Source organism: Microtus ochrogaster (assembly GCF_000317375.1).
Source record: "Microtus ochrogaster isolate Prairie Vole_2 chromosome 6 unlocalized genomic scaffold, MicOch1.0 chr6_random_2, whole genome shotgun sequence".
Taxonomy (NCBI): domain Eukaryota; kingdom Metazoa; phylum Chordata; class Mammalia; order Rodentia; family Cricetidae; genus Microtus; species Microtus ochrogaster.
The window spans coordinates 6335572-6344030 of NW_004949095.1; the positions used below are offsets into that span (position 1 = coordinate 6335572).

At 36.9% G+C, this 8459-nt stretch overlaps 1 protein-coding gene and 1 pseudogene across 4 annotated transcripts in view; both read right to left on the reverse strand.

The window, feature by feature from the left end:
* The window catches only part of Rasal2 (RAS protein activator like 2), a 284303-nt gene that overhangs the window by 189315 nt on the left and 86529 nt on the right, over positions 1-8459 (reverse strand). The gene's annotated exons all lie outside the window — the stretch shown is intronic.
* Positions 4017-8459, reverse strand: part of LOC102001581 — a 14781-nt pseudogene continuing 10338 nt past the window's right edge.

An 8459-nucleotide genomic window follows, 5' to 3' on the forward strand; every position in this document is an offset into this window, starting at 1 on the left:
AGAAGCTTCTCAAAAAGCTAAATATAGACCAAGCTATACCACTCATGGGCATCTACCCAAGGACTCTATATTCTCCTACAAAGGCATTTGCTCATTCAAGTACTGCTGTTCTATTTACAACAGATCTCAGGCATCTTACAAAATTTTCTTTACCATCTTTCATAAAGTAACCAAATGGCAAATTTCTCCTATTATTAGATGGGAATATTTAGAAACAAAATAGAAAAGTAATGAGTGAACAACAGACCCCAGACTCCTGATTCATAGTCTTACACAAACCTACCAGATCTCATTTAATCTTTGCCTTTCTGGCCTATGATTTTATAAAATAATAGCAATAGCAGTAATAGCAGCAGTAAAAATGGCACTTTTAATGGTAATCACTAACAATTTTACATGTGCCTCAGGGAAGTCTCACACTCAAGTTAGTACAATTATCACTCTCCTGCTGCACAAAAGGAAATGGAGGCAAAGGGAATCTGGGTCATATTGTATGGAAGTAATAAAAGCACTGGAATCCAAGTAGTCACAATCATAGTTACCATGCTGTTTGCATGCTGGCTGGCAACAGGACTTACATTTAAGACATACTGTACTAGTATGGTACTTACCAGCAATAAGGACCTTCTGGTCTCAGCTGGTATCAGTTGTTCCAAAGCCTTCCTTTTCTGATACTTCTTCACTTATTTATTATTTAGGGTTAAGTATACATATGCCTGTGTGGGTTTATGAGTACCATTAATGTTGTTCAGGAGCCCTCAAAGGCCAAAACAGGGCATGAGATCCCATGTAACTAAGTTAAAGGCAATTGTGAGCCTCTATACGGGTGCTGGGGACCAAACTCAAGTCCTCTGCAAGTACAATAAATCCATTTAACCATTGAACCACCTCTCCAGTTCCAGTGTCCACCTTACAGCCTTCAAAAGTATCTCAGTTAAGATTATAGATAAATTGCTGAGTCGTCTTAATACATATTTTCTAAGAACTATATATTGTCTTTGATTTTCCCCCCTTATTTATGAAGTAGGAGCATATGGTTGGGGAACTTTAAGGTTTGTTCTGGCTAGTTTTCTTGACAACTGTATACAAGCTAAAGTTATCTGGGGAGAAGGGATCTTAACTGAGAAAATACCTCTACAGTATTGGACTGTTGGCAAGTCTACAAGGCATTTTCTTCATTGATGATTTTATGCACATAGTATCACCCGTAAACAGATATATGGTCCTTTATGGTGTAATAAAGCAGGCTGATCAAGTCTCTTGTAAGCAAATAAACAGCACTCCTCCATGGCCTCTGGATAAGTTCCTGCCTACAGATTCCTGCCCTACTTGAGTACCTGCCTGCCTGACTTCCCACAGTGATGGATTGTTGACTAGAAGTATAAGACAAAATAAAGTCTTGCCTGCTCAAGTTGCTTTTGATCATGGTGCTTTCTCTCAGTAATAGAAACCCTAACTAGGACAAGATCTTTAACAATTCTAAATAATGTAATGATGCCAATTCAGTACAAGGACACCTATGCAGAAGTATCTTTATTTATATATAAACATTCATTGCACTAGATGGTTTGATAACTGGAAGTGTAAGATGAAATGAACTTTCTTCCTCAAGTAGCTTTTGTCATGATGTTTCATCAGAGTAATAGAAACTCTAAGACACAATCTTTTACAATATATCTATGCCAATTCAGTACAAGGACAAGTCAAGTCTTTGTTTATATATAAAACTCCATCATATTCTCCAAAAGTGTGAATGTTTATAGAAAAAAAAAGGTTTAGCATTTGGGTACATGTTGCATGCCTGTAATCTCAACACTTGAGAGGCAGACACAGGAGGAACACTTCACATTCTAGACCAGCATGGCCTACCTGGTGAGTTCCAGACTTACATGGGCTATTAAGCAAGACTCTGCCTCCAAAAACAAATAAAAAAAGAAACAAATTTTATCGAAGTTATAACTGTATAGCCTTCAGAAGGAAGCACAATTACCACAATCTGAATAGTCAGGTATTTTTAAATTTTATCCTATTATTTCATTTCATTTAGTTCATTTATTTATAAATTCCCCACAAATTCTACTTCATGTCTTGGTGTTCTCTGAACTGACTTAATTTTAAGACATACAGCAAAAGGACCTACTTCAAAAGAGCTCATTTTTCTGATGAATAGGAAAGTACTGAAGAAACTATAGAGATATAAATAAGCATAGGCAAAAAAAAAATCTAACAGAAACTTTAGAAATGAACAAAATTTTCTAATGGTATTGCCAAAAAAGAAAAAAAACTCAATAAGTTGACTTTCATTTCTGTTTAATGACTACTATAACTGTAATAATACTTAATTAAGTCTTGTAAAAAAAGATTATAAGATTTATTTTCATAACATCATCACATGGAATACATAATTCATACTATACTCTGAAATTCTGAATACTTAAATTATTTTATTTTATATAGATTTTTTCAGTACCATTTGCCATTGGATAAAAGTTCCCTTTAATAGCCTAACATTTGAAATAAAATCCAATGATGAAAAAAGAAAATAAGCTAAAACTAAGAAAAATAGACTTATTAAAGTATTTAAATGAACATTTTTGACTAATACCATGATCATTAAAACAGAAAAAAAAAGTGAGGTTTACATGAAAAACTTAAGTTCCGTTTTTTTGTTCTCTTTATAGAATTGTATATATACATTTTATACAATTCTAGAAAGAGAACAAAAAAAAAGCATTTTTAAAAGATATAGTCTCAATCTAGGAACTAATAGAAATACCTAATGAATATTTATTAGGCAAATAAATTGGAACAGGCAAAAGGAGACTAATAAAACAATTGCATCGTAATTTCCAGTATCAAGTGAATCCTGTTCACAGTGAACAATAAATGTTCATAGAATAATATGTTCAGAAAAAAATGTTCTAAAGTAAACCACAACTACAAAAGGCTGACCTTAAATAGATAGTATCAAAGTCAGCCAGGTGATAACACACTTGCAATCTCAGCACTCAGGAAGTAGAGGGAGACAAGAGCTGAAGATCATCTATGACTACGGATTACATTAGAGCCATCTGGGCTATATCAATCTCTCTCTCTCTCTCTTTTTTACACACACACACACACACACACACACACACACACACACACACACACACTTTGGTTTAAGAAAAATATTTCAGCCGGGCGGTGGTGGCGAACGCCTTTAATCCCAGCACTCGGGAGGCAGAGGCAGGAACTCTGTGAGTTGGAGGCCAGCCTGGTCTAGAAGAGCTAGTTCCAGGACAGAAACCAAAAAGCTACGGAGAAACCCTGTCTCTAAAATCAAAAAAGAGAAGAAAAATATTTCAGTATTAGACTAAGGGATACCAAAGCATCAAATATGAAGAAATCTTTATTAAAATACTGAATTGAAAAGCATGTCATTTTCTAAGAAAAAAAATTACTGAAGATATAAAAAACAATTCCTACAAGATTGACTTTTTCGTAAAACTGTAGCTACATGATGAACTGTGTCTGTCATGTTGAATCATGCATTAGACACAAAAACAGAAACCATGCAAAGGCTGCCACTCTTCAACAACTCAGCAAAGATAAAATGCCTAAGGAACAACATAGATGATTTACAAAGGATGGGTTCCTTAAACACCATGGGGAATAAGACTACAGACAGATAGGTGTTCAGCTATATACCCTGAAGTGAACCTTGGCTCTAGGCATCAGAACATTATGACATAGAGCACTAACATATTATAAAAGTGGGTAGTGTCAAAGAAACTGAATGACCAGCAATCAAAAGCAGCTTTGTCAACTACGCAATAAAACACTACAGCATTTCTCTCTGCCATCCACCACTGAATACACTAATAGAAACTTAGAAATGAGAACAGAAATTTAAAAAGGAGTGATTCCTTTTATTTTCTATTTAATATCAGCTAGAAGACAAACATCATTTCTGTCATGCACACCATACTTTGTATAAGAGGACTCAGAACCAAGCGTGAGAGAGAGCACGCCTCTCACAGAGCTCTCTGGTGGTACTCGGGAGGAGTCGCTTCCTAATCACTGGCACTGAAGAAAGTTACAGAACGTTTTGTCAGGTAGTTGAGAAATTCATGAGTATAGGTCAGTAATAAAACAAGACTCTCCTCATCTAGAGGTGTATAAGCCAGCACTGTTCCAATTCACACAATTTCAGTAAAGCATGCTTTTTATTATCCATGTCTCGAGATTTCTTAAAACACGCTTAACCTCCAAAATGGAACCCACATTCTTCTTGGAAGGAAGATAAAATAGTTGCCTGTTGTCTGGTGACCAGGTTCCATTCATCCACAAGCCACAGTGTTAGCTCTTTGGAAATTTTTAACTTCAGTTCTTCATTGTCAACTGTAGGATCTAACCATACTCTTTTCTTCCTAAAAGGCTGAGGTGTCTCATTGGTACACCATCTCCATTCCAGATTGTTTTCAGCTTGTTCTTTGGTTTCACTTCAACATTTTTCTGTTGCAGACCAGATGTCTTCTTTCCTGAAGCGTCCCCTCTCATCTTGCATTCTGCATAATGTTCCTGGCTGGCCTCCTGAAGTTCTCACTGTCTACAAATTGCTGTCCACACATTGGAGTACTCTGCTTTCCAGAACCCGGAATTTTTATTCCAACCGCTGCAATGATAAAGGGTTTCACTTGCTTGTCTTCTTTGGCAGTCTTTACACACTCTGCTTCATAGAGAAGAAGCACAGAGAAACACAGCACTCTCTCACCTTCTGGAATATAGGCTTCAAGTCCTACTTGAGTGCCATTTCTAACACTACCCCTACTCTCTATCCCACCCCAGAAAGTCACTGCCTTGCTTTTAATAAGCTAGGAAAACTTTGCTAGTTTATTAATAACATCTTTTTTAAAAACAACCTTGGAGACTAGAATCACTACCACTGACAGGTATCATAATTTTTTGTATTTTGAGTGATTTGTTATGTATTATTCTGTCAGTAGTACAAAGTCTTCACTAACATTTAGCGTATCTGTACCATTTAAAGTATTGCACTAAACATAGAGTGGGTATAGACTATGCTTTTCTTCTTTAAAAAGCCTGGATCTGGGAATAAAACCCACAAATGCTGACAGAAACTCATATGTTCCAACCACCAGATACCACTTTTCTCCAGAACAACAAACCACATCTATGGCATGCAAAACACTATTTTTTACCAACATTATGATTATATTTCATGCTAAGTGATAACTGAATTGATGTCCTTTAAGTTTCAAATTATTTTGATACTCTGGTGATAATATCTAAAACCATAAATAGAACATAGGATTCCTACTTTGTAAAACAGATTTTTAGGATAACTGAATGTGAGTTTTACATGAGAATGATCGGGAAATGCCTGTGGCTAACTGACTAAAGCTCACTCACTAAGAATCTGTGTGCTTGTATAAATATGGTTTTTTTTGTTTGTTTGTTTGTTTTTGTTTTGTTTTTTTGTTTTTCAAGACAGGGTTTCTCTGTAGCTTTGGAGCCTGTCCTGGAACTAGCTCTGTAGACCAGGCTGGTCTCGAACTCACAGAGCTCTGCCTGCCTCTGCCTCCCGAGTGCTGGGATTAAAGGCGTGCGCCACCGTCACCCGGCTGGATATAGTTTTGTAGTCACACATTTAAAACCTTTCTTCACTTCTTCACACATGTACAGCATGCCCACACACATGAGTGCGCACAAGCACACAAACACACTGGTATAAGAAAGAGAAACTGACTAAAACTTGCCTCGGGAAAATAAAAATATGACTATCATCCTAGAAATGTAGCCAAATCTCCTTATTCTTTGTAATCAAACTATCAGAAGATCATGTTGAATAAATAAGGTATCTTTATTTATATTTAAGCACAGGTGGAGGAAATTGCTAATTACTAAAAGATTTTAATAAAGACTAAACAGATTCTTTAAGGTGAATTGTGGGCTAGGGAAATGGCTCTGTCACAAGCACTTGTTCCTCTTCCTGAGGACCTGGGTTCAATTCTCAACACCCATATGGTGGCTTAAAACTGTCCATATCTCCAGTTCCAGGGAATGCAATACCCTCTTCTAGCCAACATAGGTACCAGGCATGTATGTATGTAATGCACACACATACGTGCAGGCAAAGCAATCATCAAATGCATGAAATTAAAAATCTTATGAAATTTTTTTAAAGGCTAATTGTGTAGAATGTGAATTATACCTCAATGAGGCTATTTAGATAAAATAAGACACACGCATGCACAAATACTTTTGGAATGTGTGGGCATAAAAAAAGGAATAAAAAATACAAAGACTGTCAACTGCTTAGATAGTAACTAAAAAAAATCAAACTGACTTAAGGTCTCAAAACATCAAAACATTATGAAACAAAGGTACTGTGTGTAAAATATAAAGGTAAAACCTCAAGAGAAAAGAAAATCTATGTGCAGATAAAAATTAGTTTGTGGAGGTTTGTAGCAGACTAACTCCTAACAGTAACAAAATAGATAGAAACAATCCAAGTGCCTATCAAATGCTGATTGTTACTGTAAAACACAGTATAAATCCAGAATAGAATACTGTTTGACCATAAAGATAGGAAAATTTGGCAGGTTCTACAACTTGACTAACCATGAAAGCATCATGCTATGTGACTGAGACAAAAACATTGACTCCATCTATATAAAATCTATAGTCAAGTCTATATATAAGGCCTACAGAGTAAAATAATTAATGTCTATATTTGGCAGGTGGGAGATTTATGAGAAAAATGAGGAGTAACTACTAATAAATGTAGTTTCATTTTATGTAATGAAAATATCCTAAAATTATGGTGCAATTACACAAATTTGTGAACTAATGTGTGCAAAATGACAAATATTTTATACAATTCCACTTAATGAAGTACACCTCAAATTAATGGAGACAGAAAGTAGGTTGACAGTTACTAAGTCTAAGGAAGGAGAGATTGGGGACGTAGTATTATTAAAGTTTTAGATTAGTGATAATGGTTGTTCAAAGTAAATGTCATTGAACTAAATGCTTAAAATGGTTAAAATAGCCCCATTTTTGTATGTATATGTTATTCCCCTGTGTATGCTGTGAATATCACTGGTTAATAAAGGAACTGCTTTGGGCCTATAGCAGAGCATAGGGGAACAGAGTTAGGTGGGGAAAACTAAGTAGAATCCTGGGAGAAAGGAGGCGGAGTCAGGGGAAGCCATGGAACAGCCACTGGAGACACATGTGCTGAAATTTTGCTGGTAGGCCACGACCTCATAGTGATCCACAGATTAATGGAGATGGATTAAATTAGTATATAAGAGTTAACCAGCAATGAGCTAGATCTAATGGGCTAAGCAGAGATAATATATACAGTTTCCGTGTGATTCTTTTGGTTCTGGGCAGCTGGGACGAACAAGCAGCCCCCTGCAATAAAGGTGAGCTGTGCAATATGAGAGGGCTCCCCCCTACTACAGCCACTTTCTCTTCATCTGTGCTTTTGGATTGAGTGGAAGGAAGATGTTAGTACTAACAAAACTTAGTACTTATACTGCTGCTGCTTAATGTCTAGGTCTCAGCTTTTACTACCTATTAAAATCTATTAACTTAGTCTGTGTCACAGCAACACTGACCTAGATGCCACCATCCCCATTCTAACCACTGAAGACAACATTAAGATTCGGGGATGGTGAGTAGCTGTCCTAGGCACCACAACCAGAAGGGCAGAGAAAGGGTTCCTGCACTTTAACGGTTGTGCCATCTCCCTGACCCAAGCCCAGAATGTAGAGCAGTTTTAGATTTACAGCAAAACTGAGGGGAAGACAAGAGATTCCCAATATGCCCTTATATCAATGTGGCTATTTAATAAAAATAGTAATGTATTAGTAGACATGTTCATAAAAGTAAAACTAGTAAAGGTGTAACCTCAATGGGTAGATTCCTAGTCTATAATGATAAAGGCTCTGTGGATCTGCTATAGACCTGGTTAGCATGGAATGAGTCACCAGATGTGTCAGGCCAGGATTCTTGTCTTGACATGTTCACTGCCCTTATACTACATTCCCAGCCTGAAGAATTTCATCTTTTCCTGTGATGTGGGTGTCTTCTGTTTTGTGTTGATTTCATTGGTTAAATAAAGAAACTGCCTTGGCCCTTTGATAGGACAGAAAATAGGTAGGCGGAGTGAACAGAACAAAATGCTCGGAGAAAGAAGCCGAGTCAAGCAGTCGCCATGATTCTCCCACTCCAGACAGACGCAGGTTAAGATCTTTCCTGGTAAGCCAGTTCGTGGTGCTATACAGAATTTTAGAAATGGGTTAGATCAATATGTAAGAGCTAGCCAATAAGAGGCTAGAACTAAAGCTGGGTGATGGTGGTGCACACCTTTAATCCCAGCACTCGGGAGGCAGAGGCAGGCGGATCTCTGTGAGTTCGAGACCAGCCTGGTCTACAGAGCTAGT